The sequence below is a fragment of the Nomascus leucogenys genome, chromosome X (genome assembly GCF_006542625.1).
Source record: "Nomascus leucogenys isolate Asia chromosome X, Asia_NLE_v1, whole genome shotgun sequence".
Classification (NCBI taxonomy): Eukaryota; Metazoa; Chordata; class Mammalia; order Primates; family Hylobatidae; genus Nomascus; species Nomascus leucogenys.
Window position 1 is genome coordinate 84,721,190 of NC_044406.1, and position 17,954 is coordinate 84,739,143.

At 36.7% G+C, this 17,954-nt stretch overlaps 1 protein-coding gene across 1 annotated transcript in view; it reads left to right on the forward strand.

Annotated features, from left to right (window-relative positions):
• The window catches only part of DIAPH2 (diaphanous related formin 2), a 938,691-nt gene that overhangs the window by 543,623 nt on the left and 377,114 nt on the right, over positions 1-17,954 (forward strand). The gene's annotated exons all lie outside the window — the stretch shown is intronic.

Below are 17,954 nucleotides of genomic sequence, written 5' to 3' on the forward strand. Positions count from 1 at the left end.
TGTGGATGAAAAATGTTTTATGTGCCTAGCAGGTTCCTCTGAAAGCAAGTCATGGAGAAAGGAATATAATTATTTCAATAGAAAAAATATAAAACTCTGCTATATTTTAATATTTCAGTGATTGATATAAGCATATATACACTTACGATTTTGCTTTTTTATTTCTTTTCACAAGATTGAGAAAATGGAGCAACACTTAACTATTTTTCTTATAGGGATAATATGGGAAAATTAAATGTAAATTGTTGACTCTGAAGTGAGAGGATTATTTTTGTTGTTGTTTCGGGGAAAACATAAATAAAAGAAAGTGAATAGATGTTATTTCATACTTTAGAAAGTTTGAAAAGTAAAGATAAAAAAGGAAAATTATACCTATATCCATTAAGTTTTATAAGTGCTATAATGTTGTCATTGTTTTCAGAAAATCATATTTTAGAGCCACATTTTCATTCTTGGGAATTCTCAAGTAAAATTATAATAAAATTCATTGAATAAATGCGATTAAATACACTAGCTTCACATGTTCCTTTCTTCAGGACTATCAATAATAAAATAGATGGAAGTACAGCGCTGAAGAGAAACTACCCTGGCAAAAGTATATGCTTACCCATAGTTGTAGCTTTATTGTTTTCCCAAGATAGACTTTTCATATTTCTGCACCTTCATTTTTCATCTTACTCACCAATTGCATATCTTTTATAGATGTCAGAATGATTAGATTTAGCATCTGCAAAATACTCATCGTTGAGAATTATAGACCACTTAGAAGATTGGCAAGGATAAGTTAAAACTGAAAATAGGCATCTCAACAGGCATGCAAAATCATAGCAGTGATTCAGTAAATTCTCAGAGATATTTCCCTTTTGTGATAGGAATGGGGGGGTGGTTTATATTTTGAGATTCTTTGCAGAATAAACACTGGGAGCAGAAAATTACACCTATATTTGTTGCCAAGCTGCATTTGTTATATAATGCATTTTCCTCCTCCTAGATGTACCCCACCTTCTGTCAAAATGTTATTTCTTTGGCTATTCTTTGTTGCATGTAGTTCAGTTCAGGCCTGACTCCTAGGATTCTGCGGGGTTTTTTTGTTTGTTTGTTTTTTTAACTTCCTACCCAGGGAAGTGAAAGTTGTGTTTTAGAAATTCCTGAATGTGTATAAATTTCATTCTGACAAGCCCACTTTTTCAGTATGATTTTATCAGTGCTTACAAGTTTTAGAAAAAAAAAAAATCGCAGATGACCTTTAATGTCATAACTGAACTTGGGTTTTGAGGAGAGCAAAGAGAGCAACAATTTGAAGATGTAGGTTTACTAGTAAACACTTCTGTTCCACCATCTGCTCCCCCACCACCCCATCGCAGATTACAGTGGAATGAGATACCAGGGTGGGGCCAGAGGGGCCGTGGTACAATGGGGATGAGGTGAGAGCAGGGAAGGTGATGTGGGAGCAGATGGTAGCTGGTGAAAGAGGCACTCCATGGCACTGTTGGCATGGTTACAGAGAAGTAGATGTCCTAACATGCTGTGTCAATTTTAGAATGTTTCAAACTCTACTTTGTAACTTGTGGCCTCAAACTAAACTCATTGGCTGTCTAGAGCTTCTCTTGTGACAAGCAGTTCCTATAAAAGCATTAGTTTAGTTATATTGTCTAATGGCTGCTTAAAATATATTCGTGCCTGTGTGTGTGTTATAATTAATCTATGGAAATGTAAAAATAAAAAAAGTATTTACTGTCCTTGGTCTCCAGGTGAATAATAATTACTACATATAACAACCCTGATAATAATATATATGTAATAATGAAACAGTTTTGCTGTACCATCTATTTGTATAACAGGAGCAAATATTGTTCAAAACAGTTCATTGGATTTTGTTGTTGTTGTTGTTTTATCAGTTTATAAAAGTCATATGAGCATTTGCCTGTCTCATCTTTAGATGAATTTTTGTTTTCCATTAAACAAAAAAAAACTGAAATGGCCTAATTTAAGTTGAACTAGGTCATTGACTAAAGTCTTATTTTTGTCTAAAAATGCATCCATTGCAAATGTTACTGCAATTTCTAGTGTCTCAAGTGTCCTTAGAGGATATGTGTAGTGAGTTGATTTGAAGTTTTTGGCCATATGGCATGGTTGAAGCAAAAACGTATTGTGTTAGGTCAAACCATGTGTAATTGCTGATACCATACAATTTTTTAAAATATAAAATAGCATTTTTTTTGTGGTTCAACCTGATATATAAATTTTTAAATTCCTTATTCTGAATTTGGGTAAAAATAAATAATAACTTATAAAACATGTGTATGTATATTTGGTCTTGTAGCTAAATAAAGATTATATATAATTTCCCAAATCTTCGGAGAGTCCAGCTTAATTAAAAATACTATTCGCACAAATGTTGAGGTTTGTCTCTGTAGAAGCTCTGAGAGCATTCATTTAATTTATTAACCCAAGTTTCTCTTGCTAATACATTTACTCAGAGTAACTCTGCTGTACATAAAAATAGTTGATTTAATAGAGAAGTAGCTAAACAATTTTTTGTTGTTGTTGTTAAGGGATTAATTCATGTTAGTCACTGGAATGTCTTGCTTAAAATTTCCTCTATAATTTTTTGTTCAAGTTTTCATTACACTTTTCCCGCAATTTAACAAAAATGATTTTGCTCCTTCTTTTTTTTTTCCTGAAACTGTTTTTAGAATGGAATTAACTGATTCTATAAAGTACACAAATGATTGGTATTAAATGTCTGTCTCTTTAGTCCACAAGTGTTTAGTTTTTTGAACAGAGATGAAAATTGAATTAGGCTTTGTACCAAAGATTTATATTTAGATAAAGTTATTCCAACAGTATTCAAAGTGTTAATTGTATTTCTACAGCAAACTTCATTGTATTACACCAAAGCAAATATCATATTTGAGAAGCATCTCAACCACATTTAGTCTTGTTCCTTCATTTTGTTTATTTCATTATTTAAAGTATAAAGGGAAAGTCTAGATGATGATGATGATGATGATGATGATGATTGAGATGGAGTTTTGCTCTTGTTGCCCAGGCTGGAGTGCAGTGGCATGATCTCGGCTCGCTGCAACCTCCGCCTCCGAGGTTCAAGCGATTCTCCTGCCTCAGCCTCCCGAGTAGCTGCGATTACAGGCATGTGCCACCATGCCAGGCTAATTTTGTATTTTTAGTAGAGACGGGGTTTCACCATGGTGGCCAGGCTGGCCTCAAATTCCTGACCTCAGGTGATCCACCGTCCTTGGCCTCCCAAAGTGCTCAGATTACAGGCATGAGCCACCATGCCTGGCCCAAGTCTAGATTATTGAATAGAAAAACATGATCCTGAATGACAAAATGTGTCTGACCAAAGTAGATTTACCCATGCACAGAAATCGAAGTCAATTTTTAATGATAAGACCCCATATTAAATATGAATCATCTCTTGGATTTCTCCTAAATTCGCTGTAACATATAATGTGACATAATTGTTAAAGGAAGGTCTGAAAGTCATATAATCCATCTTTATTCATTTTCATGCTTAAACTAACACACAATGCTAGTATAATGTGACCCTTTAATTCTGAGATAATTTTCTGGAGGTTATAGTTTGGTTTGTGGTTTTGTTTTGTGTTTTATTTGTTTTGGGGATGGGATCTCACACTGTTACCAAGGCTGGCATGCAGTGGGATTATCACCACTCACTGCAGCCTCAACCTGATTGGATCAAGGGATCCTCCTATCTCAGCCTCCTCAGTAGCTGGGACCACAGGTCTGAGCCACCATGCCCTTAAGCTAACATTTTATTTATTTATTTGTAGAGATGGGAGTCTCCCTATGTTGTCTAGGCTGGTCTCAAATTCCTTGGCTCAAGTAATCCTCCCAACCCAGCCTCCCAAATTGTTAGTATTACAGGCTTGAGCCACTGAGCCCAGCTTGTTTTGTCTTAAAATACAAAAGGATCTCTTGTCCTTAAGTGTTCCTTAGATCTGAGTCTAAGGAACACTGAGTCCAAAGCAAATTTTCCTTTTTTCATAATGTTTATTTTAAATGAAGAAATTTTACTGTTATATATATGGTTCAAATTTTTACTCTAATTTCTAGATTGTTTACCTAAGTATCCTATCACTGTTTGCAGATTCACTTCTAACTCTCCCTAAATTTCAGGCCACTAGTAGTATTTTTCATGTTTTCTCAAATAGGAATGATTCAAATTGACTTATATCAGCTTATGGTTTTTTGACTGTTTTTAACCACCCACCAGTTTTTGGGTAGAAAATGGTAGATCATTCTATACCATTTAAATTCAAACATTTTTAATTTCTCTTAGTTTCTGATATGTTTTCATTTACTCAATTACATATTTCTGCAAATATAATTGAATATAAGTCAAAATATCATTTTTCATACCTTTTATACTTCATGTCTCTATTTTTTGCCTTATATTTTCTAATTTTCTATATTTCTAATTTCTAGGGCAACTGATATTTAATAAACATTCTCTATTGTGTAGTAAAGCTTGTATTTCTACCGATTTAAATTAGTAATATCCTATTAGTTTAAACAACTTTAAACCATATCTCAACTTTTCATAGTTTAGTTGTTTTGGGGTCAACTATGAATGAATAGAAGAATCTTTGCATTAGCAATTCAAGAAGCAGCAATTATGTATTTCTGAGTTTTTTGTTTTTGTTTGAGTCTAGTTCAAAGTAGAGAAAGTTATTGCTTACTCTTTTTTTTAGTTTAAAATTAAATGAAAAAGATAAGATGTCTTGAATATCAAGTGTAGTAGCATGTACTCAGAAAAAGCAACCATTTCCTGACCAAATTAGACCCTTATTAACTATAACACATAATGTTATTTAATTTGTTTGGGGTATGCTCTTACCCCAATTGTTAATTGTCAGTTTCTGAAAATAATCAGTTTTCAACATTTCAAGGTTTTTCAATTAGGCTATGGCAACAAATGCCATTGTTGCTAATTGCCAGAGTTTAGTCAGTAAAATTATGATATGGTCTTTCTTTAACTATTATCAGGTCACTTAGTATCTGCTTCATCTTTTTACACTTTAATAAACTAAGGAGAAGATTGAGATCATTGGATATCCAACTGTAATTTAGCACTGTCAAGATTAAGGAGGGGATTATGGTCATTAGGAGCAAAATGGTTTCATTTATGGACTGAGAACAATGAGGCCCATCAATAAACCACTTTCTGCCTCTAATGATCTTACTTCTCTCTAATTGTGTGCTAATCTAACAACAAACTCATTTTCTTCATTCTTGAGGGAAAGATTGCTAAACAGAAATGCTTTGCATATATGTTGCTTTTACTTCCTTAAGTTTTGGTGTGTGTTCATGAATGCAGTAAATTATTTCTAGGTGAACAGATATGTCTCTTAAGGGAAATATGCTATGTTCTCTTCTAGTTTATCAACATATTTTTGACAGAGGAATAGATTTTCTATGATTAGATGTGCTTTATTATTAGTACCATCTTAATCCTTATTTGAGTCATTCATTGTAGAAAGATATCTGTCTTATAAAATTCCCAACTCAAAATATCTAAATGTGCTAAGAATCAAAAATGATCTCAGTAAAGTGGGTCATAAGGGATATATCTCTTATTGGGCTGTCTGCCATTCTATCACCTTTATGATAGAAGTTCTCTAAACCCACCTCCTTGTAGCCACATTCCTTGAGAAATCAGTGCTTGCACTTGAAGTTCTCTAAACCCACCTCCTTGTAGCCACATTCCTTGAGAAATCAATGCTTGCACTTCACTGAATTTAACATGTTGACTGAGGCCCAAGGCACTCTGACTGTTTGCAGCTAGTAGAGGATCCTTGAGTACACCCTGGTACTTCTGCTCTCAACATTTGAGATTTTGGCTTATCATGAATCAATTGTGCTTATTCTCCAAACCTCCCTTATATGGCAATTGTACTTTTTGGTGCAGTTATTTACTCTAATTAAATATTATGTGAACCAAGAAATGGTGCTTAAAAACAAACCTTGCCATTTATGCAAAAATGATGTTGACTGCTTGAAAAATACTTGCTAAAGTCATTTTAAATTTACTCTCTAATTAGGTGTGTGTAAACAAACTTAAATGATAGGAACTCATTCCAAAAGCCTTCTCTAATTAGATTTCTTCATGAATGTTTAAATTCTAGAAACTTAAATCTAGAAATCAATCTAGAAACTGGCTTAGAGGGTACACTTCGTGTGTGGGTTATATGCAAGGAAGGCTCTGCAGATAGCCAATTGGAGCCTAACTCATATAGGATACCTCAGCTCTACATCAAAAAGGTTAGCAAATGAGTATTATTTATACTTTTTCATTTAAGATTTTAACATGTATATTATGCCTTCTGGATACCTACTTTAACTGACCTCTTTGATTAATTGACCTTGCGTGATTTTCTAATTATATTTATTAGTCAAGCTTAGTGTATTAAAAACTTTACTGCTGCTCACTCATATCCACTAGAAATGATAACTTCATGTTCTGAGTCCATCATTTTCTCTCCTTTCTACAGCATAAAAATGGACCCATTGGGTGTTTATATATTGACATTTTTTTTTCTCAACATGACCTCAACTCCCATAAGCTATCATCATTTTACCCAATTAATGTATTTTTAAGAAAAAAAACCTAAATAATTGAAAGCATCTGTCTTGTTTCTGTTGTAAATATTATGTTACCAATAGTACATAGACTATCTGCAAAAGAGAATCTAATGATGACCTGAACATAATTTTGTTGGCAATCTTAATTTTAACATCAGAGATAAATATGGAGGGCTTCTGGTGGTACCTAAGCATAGTAGGTTCTATGAGAAAAAATATGACACAGCTGCCCTAGAGGAACTTACATGCTTATTGAAGAGATAAGATGTACTTAGCAGGATAAGAGACTCAGATGCTTATGGTGCAGGGCAGACTATAATTTTTTTAGGCACTAAGAGAAAGAAGAGCTAAAACGTGTCATTATAGTACCACCTCCCAAATGTTACCCATATCTAATGAGTGAATGAAAGAATGGCCCAGGAAGACTTGGAAGTCTGTAGTTGTTATTAATGGAATGTTCCTTCCACTGTAAACTGGAGTGTAAGATTGTAAAAATAAATACTACATTAGGAATTACATAATATAACTTGAAACATGCCAGGACTTGTTTCTGAAGTTTGAGGAATGAGTATCCGTTTTTTGTTTTTTATTTTGTTTGAGACGGAGTCTCGCCTTGTTGCCCAGGCTGGGTGCACTGGTGCGATCTCAGCTCGCTGCAACCTCCACCTCCCAGGTTCAAGTGATTCTCCTGCCTCAGCCTCCCAAGTAGCTGGGATTACAGGTGTCTGCCACCATGCCCGGCCAATTTTTTGTCTCTACTAAAAATATTTTAAAAAATGAACTGGGCATGGTGGCGGGCGCCGGTAATCCCAGCTACTCGGGAGGCTGAGGCAGGAGAATTGCTTGTACCTGGGAGGCAGAGGTTGCAGTGAGCCGAGATCACGCCACTGCACTCCAGCCTGGGCGACAAAGCAAGACTTCGTCTAAAAAAAAAAAAAAAAAAACTCACAAAATCAATAAAGCAATGTGGGACAACATGATATGTGAATATTATAAGGATATTTCCCTATTCTATGCATTTATTATTTAGTACTTCACATAGTTTATTCTTGGCTGATTAGTGATTAAACCATTAGATAGTAACATGTTTGTTCATTTCACCCAATATATATTTACTCCTACTTTGTGCAACACAATATACTAGGCCCATTGAGAAGTACAAAATGTACCCCTTACCTTCAAGGACGTGACAGAAATATAACTTTTTTGATAAAATGATTGCAAAAGATTTAATCAGGGTGACACTAAGAGAAAGCTTTTAAAGACTTATCTCAAATGGGTCTTAGTTTATTCCAAGTCTTACAAAGTCAAAGTTGCATAAATCTTACAAAGTCAAAGTTGCATAAGTCTTACAAAGTCAAAGTTGCAAAGTGAATAGTGAAGCAAATCAAGAAGTTTTTTTAGATCATATAAGAAAAGGTAATAATCAAAAAGTAAAACCCAGTTGCTGAATTTAGGTTAGTTAATATAAGGCATGATCATGTAAAACTGACTGTAAAATTGAGATCCAGATTTTAAAAATCCAAGTTATTTGTAGGCAAATGTTAAACAATTTTAAAAAATTTTTTTTAATATTTTTGAGACAAGATCTTGCTCTGTTGCCCAGGTTTTGGAGTGCAGTGGCGCTATATGAGCTCACTGCAGCCTCCACCTCCCAGGTTCAAGTGATCATCTCACCTCAGCCTCCCAAGTAGCTGGGACCACACGCATGTGCCATTATGCTATGCTAATTTTTAAATTTTTCATAGAGCCGAGCTCTCACTATATTGGCCAGGCTTGTCTCGAATTTGTGGGCTCAAGCGATCCCCCCGCCTCAGCCTCCCAAAGTGTTGGGATTACAGGCATGAGCCACTGTTTCTGGCCCTTAAACTATATATATAAAATTAAATCCTGCCCCTGATTTTATATTAGAAAATTCAGCAGGTGCACGCAGCAAATCTTAGGGGGAAAATGGTAGTTTTCCTAATACTTAAACTTAAAGCTGCAAATATATGAGGCCCTGGATCCTAAAATCATTGGGGTCATATGCTAGATTCTGTGTGTATGGTAGAAAATTTGAAAATACTGTTTTTGTGGGGAGAGAATTCATATAGAAAATGAAGTCTGTTGATGTATGGTAAGTAAGACAGGCGAAAAAAGTGTTTTGCAACTTCGCTTGTTGCTCTGATACTACTCATTAGTGTATGCTCACTTTTTTCTTTCTAAGATCATACCCTTTATTAGGCAGCAATATTCTTCTAATGGAGAAAAGAAAATGAGCAGTTTACAATTATGTAAATAAGACATAGTTTTTTCTATTTCTGAAAAGTAATAGAAGTTTTTTCCCCTAAATGAATAAAATCTCAGATAAAATTAGAATCCCTGTACCTCACTACTCATTAAAGGGTGACACTAGTAACAATTTGTAAAGAGGAAACTGTAGAAATGCAATAAAAGAAGATTATCTTAGCAAAATTGAGATTTCTTTCTGTATGTCATGCTAAAAATGTAGCTGAGAGCTGGTCTTTGCAAGATCAATGTGGGATCTATGCATGAAATGTGATTTGCATATTTAAAGAAACAGTTTAAATCATAGCTTATAACCTATGCCACAGAGAGAAAGAAGTAATGTAATGCTGTTATACCCTTGTCCATCTATGTATAGCTGAGTCCATGTGTGTGCCAAAAGGGCACAGGTGTACTTTTAATTCCCCAGAGACAGTAAGGCTGGTATGTGGGGTTTATAAAAGCTTTTCCTTTTCATGTTCACCATGGAGATTGTGACTATTTTTTATATTTGGGATAGCACTGCCATTTCCCACTAATTTGTATTAGTTAAATGTGTTCAATTCTAAAAACCTCTTGATTCATGTTAAGGATGTTAGTCATATTCATTAGTTTCTAATTGCATTCTGTAACCTATGGTAGCTTTGGAGACTTCAAATGTAATTGAAGGTTTTAATTTTAACTCATTGAATCAAGTAGTGATATGGTGACATCAGTGTCTTAAGAATTTTTTTTTTTCTGGAAGCATTATGTGATATGGATTGAATGCATGTAGAACAGTTGCAGTGTTCCAACCTTTAGGTGAGATGCACTTCCTAAAAGTGGCAATTGCAATGCACAGACAAAGGTGGATGCCAAAGGCATTTTGAAAATGATTGATGAGACTTGGTGACTGGCTGGTTATGGTTAATACAAAAGATAAAGAGTAAAAGCTAACTCTGGTTTTAAGCAGTGACAGCTGGAACAGTAGTGATGCCACTGGGGAAAACAGGATAATCAGAAACAGATCTGGTTTCTGGGAGAAGGTGGTCTGCTCAGGTTTGGATATGATGCTTATGAAGACATGGGACACTCAATTACACGTTTAATTTTATGTGAGACTAGAAGACCATTCCTCAAATGAAAGGTTGGGGTTTGGGTATAGAGATTTGGGGATCTTCAGCTTATATATAATAACAAAAGCCTTGATGTAAGAGCAATGCATTAAGATAGCGTTTATAGAGAAAAGAACAGAGGATCTTGGGGAACGCTTCCATCTGAATGGTGGGAAGGAGAATAGAACGCAGCAAATGAAACAAAGGAAGAGCTGTCATCTTGCTCTATAAAAGTATTTAGCATGAAAGAGATCTCTATTTGGAGTTAAAGCAGTATTATGGTATTGGCCTCAAACAATTTTTCCATGTGTCAAGTAGTAATTTCTTTTCAAATATCGATAAGAAATCTTCACAGATATTATAATAAATGTACTCAGAATTCTTATATACTGTGGGTCTGAAATCAACCATAATTATTTTTATGAGTTGACAAAATTATAATAAATGCAAATATCCTTTGCTGTAGATGAGAGGCATTTTTGGAAAGTTTCCTATGAAAAATATATTCCATGTACCAGGGTTTTCTTTCTAAATATTTCCTTTATATGTAGAAACTTAAAAAGAAGGAGCCAGAGATCTCTTTTGGCTCCATCCTCCTGCCAAGCACAATTTTCTTATTGCAGTATTTATAATACTATCAACTAAAGATTTTTATATTAAAAACACTTTACAAAGAGTCACAGACCCATTTGTATCTTTTTTTTTTTTTTTTTTTTTTAAACAGAATTTGGCTCTTGTTGCCTAGGCTGGAATGCAGTGGTGCAGTCTCGGCTCACTGCAACCTGTGCTTCCTGGGTTCTGGAGATTCTCAGGCTCCCAAGTAGCTGGGATGACAGGCGTGTGCCTCCACTCCTGGATAATTTTTTGTATTTAGTAGAGAAAGGGTTTCACCATGTTGGTCAGGCTGGTCTCAAACTCCTGACCTCAGGCGATCCACCCGCCTTGGCCTCCCAACGTGCTGGGATTACAGGTGTGAGCCACCAAGCCCGGCCAATTTGTATCTTTACAACCACCCCACCAGATCAGGGAGGCAGGTGATATTATTCCTGTTCTACAGGTATGAAAACTGAGACTCAAAGTGGTTTAGGTGTCTTGCCCAAAGGCATATGTAAAGGAAGTGGGAATTGGGTCTTCTGACTCCAAGACCAGCTTTCTTTTTGCTGTTACTGTGCTGTCTCACATTTGTTATACATTCCCTGAAGACTCCTGTGAGGGAAACTTTAGAATTTCATCAAAGCAAATCCTAAAGGTACATGATAAATTTGTTGTCTGTTTTATTGAGTAAAAATCTGTCTAGTCAATAGTCCATACGTTAGGTCAGAGGTCTAAAGTAATTGTTTACTGAGATTTTTTGGATACATTCTGAGGCATATTAATTCTTCCAGGCTTTTTTTTTTTTTTTTTTTTTTTTTTTGAGTAAATTACTCTTGAAAGGGTTCTTATTGGTACCCTCTAGAGGTTCAGAAGAGTTAATTGGCTTACAAAACATATGTGGATCGAACTCGGGGAATAGTTCAGTCATCTCTTCACATCTGGATGTACTGTTTTATTATTTTACCATTATATATTCGTATCTGAAAACTGCAGCCATTTAAAAATAAATATGGTAAGTAAACAGTATGTATATAATTAAGAATAATTCACTGTAGCTCTTCAAGTTTACAGCACTGTTAAAAATAACCTGGTGTATCTATGTAACTTATGAGTTCAATGAAATTTAAATAACTGAAAAACAATTTTTACAGTAACACGCCATTCACATTTTGAAAATATTACCAATTATTTTAATATGATCTACTTTGAAAATATGGGAAATAAAATTGTTCATGATGTTTGTGTGCACATCATTGAAAGAATCAAAACAAAATTTTTATCAATCTGCATTCCCTCAGACAGATAAAATATTGCTCTGTGAAAATCTGATTTTCACCATATGCTAATCATGAATCATTCCACAGACCTCTTCTCTTACTTCCTCCCGAACATGACCTTCCATCAAAACAAGAAACAACACAAAAACATCCTCCAAGAAAAAAAGAAATTATAAAATACAAAAGCAATTCACAAAGCCAGAAATAAATGTTTATTTAGTTAAAAAAAATAAAACGATGAATGCTGATGACTTCACCATTGAAAATGATGCCTCAGTATACAACTTGGCTTCAAAGATCCTTAGCCTTGATTTGGTCATCATGAGTTATTCTCTCCATTTCAGCTTCCCCCATAGCATGTAAACATCAGACTTTGTCATCACATACGACAATGTAGCTACCACCAAGATCTCAAGCTCTGAATGTGTCCTTGTACCCACAACCATCCGCACACAGCCCTTGCCTCTAGCGCCTGTTTTTCTGTTGCCCTCATTATGACCTTACCCTTACCCTTCCTCATCTTATTTATTTATTTATTTATTTATTTTTAAGACAGAGTCTTGCTCTGTCACCCAGGCTGGAGTGTAGTGGCGTGATCTCAGCTCACTGCAACCTCCTCCTCCTGGGTTCAAGCGATTCTCCTGTCTCAGCCTCGCAAGTAGCTGAGATTACAGGCGCGTGCCGTCACACCTGGCTAATTTTTGTATTTTTAGTAGAGACGGGGTTTCACCACGTTGGCCAGGCTGGTCTCGAACTCCTAACCTCAGGTGATCCGCCTGCCTTGGCTTCCCAAAGTACTGAGATTACAGGTGTGAGCCATCGCGCCCGGCCCCTTTTTCTTTTCTCCCAAACTATTTGCTCCCCTCAAGCTGCATTTGCCATATAACCTACACACTGTCTAGCACTGTAGAATCCTCATACTTGCCTCAAGCTCCCCTCCTTTAGCCTTCTGCCACCCACACCCTGATATTCCTGTTGCTCTGATCCAATCCCAACTCCTGCATACATGACAGAAGTCACACAGTCTACCTGATGGGATCCGTTGTTCCATAATTTCTAACCTTAGCCTCCTAATGGAGTTGGGGTAGCTTTTCATTTAACTCTAATTCTCTCTTTTTCCCCACAACAGCACTTCCAAACTAGGTTTGTTCTCCTCAAATCCCTGAGTCTAGCTACCATATTCCCAGATAAACATCCCTTCTCATTCTTGACGGAAGATGGAAAAATATTCTTTTCATTTACTGCCACATACCTCAAAGAAGACATTACATCTCCTCTTGTTTACAAATTATTTTCTTCCTACTAACTCTTCAGTGTGTTATCATCTGACTGATACTCCCATCACTTTATACATCTTTGTATTTGCTTGTCTTCACCTCCCTACAATAAAGCTCCATGGGGGCAAAGACAGTGGTTTGTTTCCCTCACTTCCTTGTTGTTTGCTATTGCAGTGCTATGCCATTAGCAGAACTATGTGTTAACTTTCAGGGCCTAAAGGAACTTCAGGTACCAGGTTCACCTTGTACTTCCCATACTTGGAAATACTGCTGAACTAAATCTTGCCTTATTCTCATCAGGCAGTAGAGCATGTTGGTTAAGAACACACATGAGACTCCGTAACTTCAAATATTGTCTCTGCCGCTTACTAGTTACATGACTTTGAGGAAATTATTTAATCTCTCTTTGTCTCAGGTTTTTCATATGTAAAACTGGCATAATAACAAGATATGTTTTATAGGATGAAATGAGTGTGTGCATGTGTGTGTGTGTTTGTGTGTCTGTTTATACAACACTGGGATTTGTAACTTGGCAACTTCCTGGAATGTATTGGAGTATCATTTTAAAGCCTATGGTAATGACAAAGAGATCAGTTATTTAGGATGCGTTTTGGTCAATTCTAAAAGGAAGCTATAAGATGGGATAATGGAGAATTTGATTTGGACTCCTCCATGTTATTTTCAGAAGTGATAATTTGGCCACTGAGATTGAATTTCATGTTGCTTTATAGTGGCTGATTTTTCCTTTTATACTGACTGGGATACAGGACCTGGCCTTGAGTTTCTGCACGTGTCTGTTGCTTTTATATTTTATTTATTTAATTTGGGGATTTACAAAATAAATTTTGCCAGCCTGCTTTGATCATAGCTGTCTGTGGCATTGTGCTAACTCTGTTAAAAAAATGTTCTTTTTCTGTCCTGTTAAATTAACATTCTATTGATACATTCAGCAGAATAAACTTATATAATCAGCTCCACATTATGGAATTCACAATATACATTTTACCCTCAGAAGGATGCAAAGAATTGTTGCAAGGAGACTCAGTTGCATTATGGTTATAGAGGCATCAAGAAATCCAGAGGCACAGTGGCTCACGCCTGTAATCCCAGCACTTTGGGAGGCTGAGGCAGGTAGATCACCTGAGATCAGGAGTTCGAGACCAGCCTGACCAACATGGAGAAACCCTGTCTCTAAAATTAGGCAGACATGGTGGTGCATGCCTGTAATCCCAGCTACTCGGGAGGCTGAGGCAGGAGAATCGCTTGAACCTGGGAGGCGGAGGTTGTGTTGAGCCGAGATCTCGCCATTGCACTCCAGCCTGGGCAACAAGAGCGAAACTCCATCTCAAAAAAAAAAAAAAAAATCCAGAGGCCAGGCAGTGTATACCTAGGCAATCCACTTTTGTTTTCTCTCTGTTTCCATATCCTCATGAGAGATCTGGACTAGGAAATTGCTGATATGCCTTCCCAAGGGGGCATTTTTGTTAATCTAGACCATGGATCAACAAACTTTTTCTAAAGAGAGCAAGATATTAAATGTTTTAGGGCTTGCGGACCACACACAGTCCCTGTCACAAGGACTCAGGACTGCCTTTATAGTCCAAAAGCAGCCATAGGCAATATGTAAACGATGGACCTGGCTGTTTTTCAATAAAACTTTATTTATGGACACTGAAATTTAAATTTCATATACTTTTCATGTGTCACAAAATGCTATCCTTCTTTTGATTTTTTTTTCAGCCACTTAAAAATGTAAAAAGCATTCTTAGTTCACAGGCCATACGAAAACGGGCAGCCAGCCAGATATGGCCTGCAGGCAGTAGTTCACCAATCCCTTATCTAGTCTAGCCAAGCAATGTATACATATGTCTATTTGAGGAACTTCTATATTGAAGACATTATCTCATAGTACTTGTATTAGTGAACATTTTCACTTTCCTTTCCCTTGTTTCATAAATGATCACTAGGCATTTGAATATTTCAGAGCCTTTAGCCAGATTGCATGTGTATTTGTGCTTGTATATATTTTTGCCAGAACACTTGAAAGTCTTTGGGCCTTTTATTCATCTTTGCTTTGCCAAATATTTTCCCACCTGTATAGATGAATTAAAATTTTCAACAGCCTTTCTTTGAACATGACTTTTGAGACCAGTTGCTATTTAAATTACACAAAAGTGTATTTAGCCCTTCTTTGTGTTTTATTCCCTTTTTGCCGGGGTGGAAGGACTTTTCAGGAACATATTTGAATAGACGGAGAATTCTGAAAAACATAGCCCAGATATTTATTTGGGTCTCAGAGAAGAAGACGTTTGGAAAACAACCTTTGTGGCTGGGCACAGTGGCTCATGCCTGTAATCCCAACACTTTGGGAGGCCAAGGTGGGTGGATCATGAGGTCAGGAGATGGAGACCATCCTGGCCAACATGGTAAAACCCCATCTCTACTCAAAATACAAAAATTAGCCGGGCGTGGTGGCACATGCCTGTAATCCCAGCTACTCAGGAGGCTAAGGCAGGAGAATGGCTTGAACCTGGGAGGCAGAGGTTGTGGTGAGCCAAGATCGCACCAGTGCACTCCAGCCTGTGGGATAGGGCGAGAATACGTCAAAAAAAAAAAAAAAAAAAAAAAAAAAAAAAGAAAGAAAGAAAGAAAGAAATTTTATCAATTAATCCTACTTGAAGTCTTTCAGCACTTTCTCACTACACTTAAGGTGAAACCTAAACTCCTTACGGTGTCCTAGAAGACCCTACTTACCTCTCAAACTTCATCTCAAATTTTTTTAAAAAATCCATTATTTTGTTAGTAGACAAAACTACATAAAGTATAATAAATTTATGACATGATAATGCCCAGATAACTAATCAAGACTTGCTTTATTTAAGGACTGCTTTCAGTAGTGAGGAACTTAAAAACATATTACAATTATATTATCAAATTGCTTTAGTTTGTATTGCCAATTTCTTATTTCAGGGCATACAGTAATCCTATTAATACCTACAGTTAATGAATAAGGAAAATACAACCATAGGCTTACTATATCCTTTGAAGCATCTTTTGTCTGACCTATAACCCTATTACCCAGGAGAAATATTGCTAATCCAGGCAACACTAATGTGGAATGGACTCTAATGGCTTCAGCACTATGACCTCAGCACTGATCTGAACAACCTGCATTCAGTTTGGGTGAAAAATTCGTGGCTTTGTATATGTTACATACATGTGGACTTCATGCATTAAACTTGTTCCTCAAAAACTCTGTGAAGTGCAAGAATCTACATATAGTCCTATTAATTTCCCTGAAGAGTTCAGGAATAAAGTTAATGAAAAATTTACCCATGATCACAAAAATTGCACTCAATAAGGCTAACATTATTTTAATATAGCATTATAGCTTTATGGAAACACTATTTATGTGTACTTAATTCTTGCCAAATAGTAATGTGGAAGACAGTATCTATTCAAATGGTTTATCAATCTGTATGATCTTTTCACAACTTATTGAAGGTATCATTTACCAGAAGTAAGGGTATATTAGTAAAGTTTTCTTTTTTTTTTTTTTTTTTGAGATGGAGTCTCGCTCTATCGCCCAGGCTGGAGTGCAGTGGCACAATCTCGGTTCCCTGCAAGCTCCGCCTCCTGGGTTCACGCCATTCTCCTGCCTCAGCCTCCCGAGTAGCTGGGACTACAGGTGCCCGCAACCACGCCCGGCTAATTTTTTGTATTTTTAGTAGAGATGGGGTTTCACCACGTTAGCTAGGATGGTCTTGATCTCCTGACCTCGTGATCCGCCTGCCTCGGCCTCCCAAAGTGCTGGGATTACAAGCGTGAGCCACCGCGCCCGGCCTCTATTCTTATATTAAGTAGCCTCCTTTGACAACCTACACTTTCATCATTAGTGTTCTAGTTCCAAGGTTAAAGAAGAATGCATTACATAGATTGGACAACTGAAGACATTAGTGTGGGATTGTCATAAAGGATTTATCAGCATTTGAAGCTCCTGACAAGCTTTTTTTTTTTTATTGAGAAGAATGCCATTCCAGCCATTTAAATAAAATCTCCAGGAGAAGACAATTCAGGTTAGACCAATATCAAATCGAAAAGACTTGACCTATTAAAATTATTCCAGTTTGAGTTGTAGGTGGGTGGGGCATCTTTTATTACAAAATAACCAAATGAGTTTTTAAAAAGATTTTTCTTTTTCCTTTTTCTTTTTTTTTTGAGACAGAGTCTCGCTCTGTCGCCCAGGCTGGAGTGCAGTGGCGCCATCTCGGCTCACTGCAAGCTCCGCCTCCCGGGTTCACGCTATTCTCCTGCCTCAGCCTCTCGAGTAGCTGGGACTACAGGCGCCCGCCACCACGCCCGGCTAATTTTTTGTATTTTTAGTAGAGACGGGGTTTCACCTTGTTAGCCAGGATGGTCTCTATTTCCTGACCTCGTGATCCACCCGCCTTGGCCTCCCAAAGTGCTGGGATTACAGGCGTGAGCCACCGCGCCCGGCCCACAAAAAAAGGTTTTTCTTGAGGAGAACAAACCATTCCAACAAGAGTTTATCCAGCATTGCTTTATTACTTCCTAATCCTGGCCTTGAGCTAAGACTGTCAAGAAAGGTAGGAGATTTCAGTTTGTTTTTTAGCCTTTGATTTAAAAAATCACGCATAGTATTTGCTGCAGGCAGAATCACACTTGCAGAAGAGACAGCAGGGGAAGGGACTGGGATTCTTCAAGGGGCAGCTTGACTGTCTGTCCACTACTGTTGGTTTGGTGCTCAGGCTTCAGAATTTTCTTATTGCAAATTATTACTTAGACAGTTTCAAACTTTC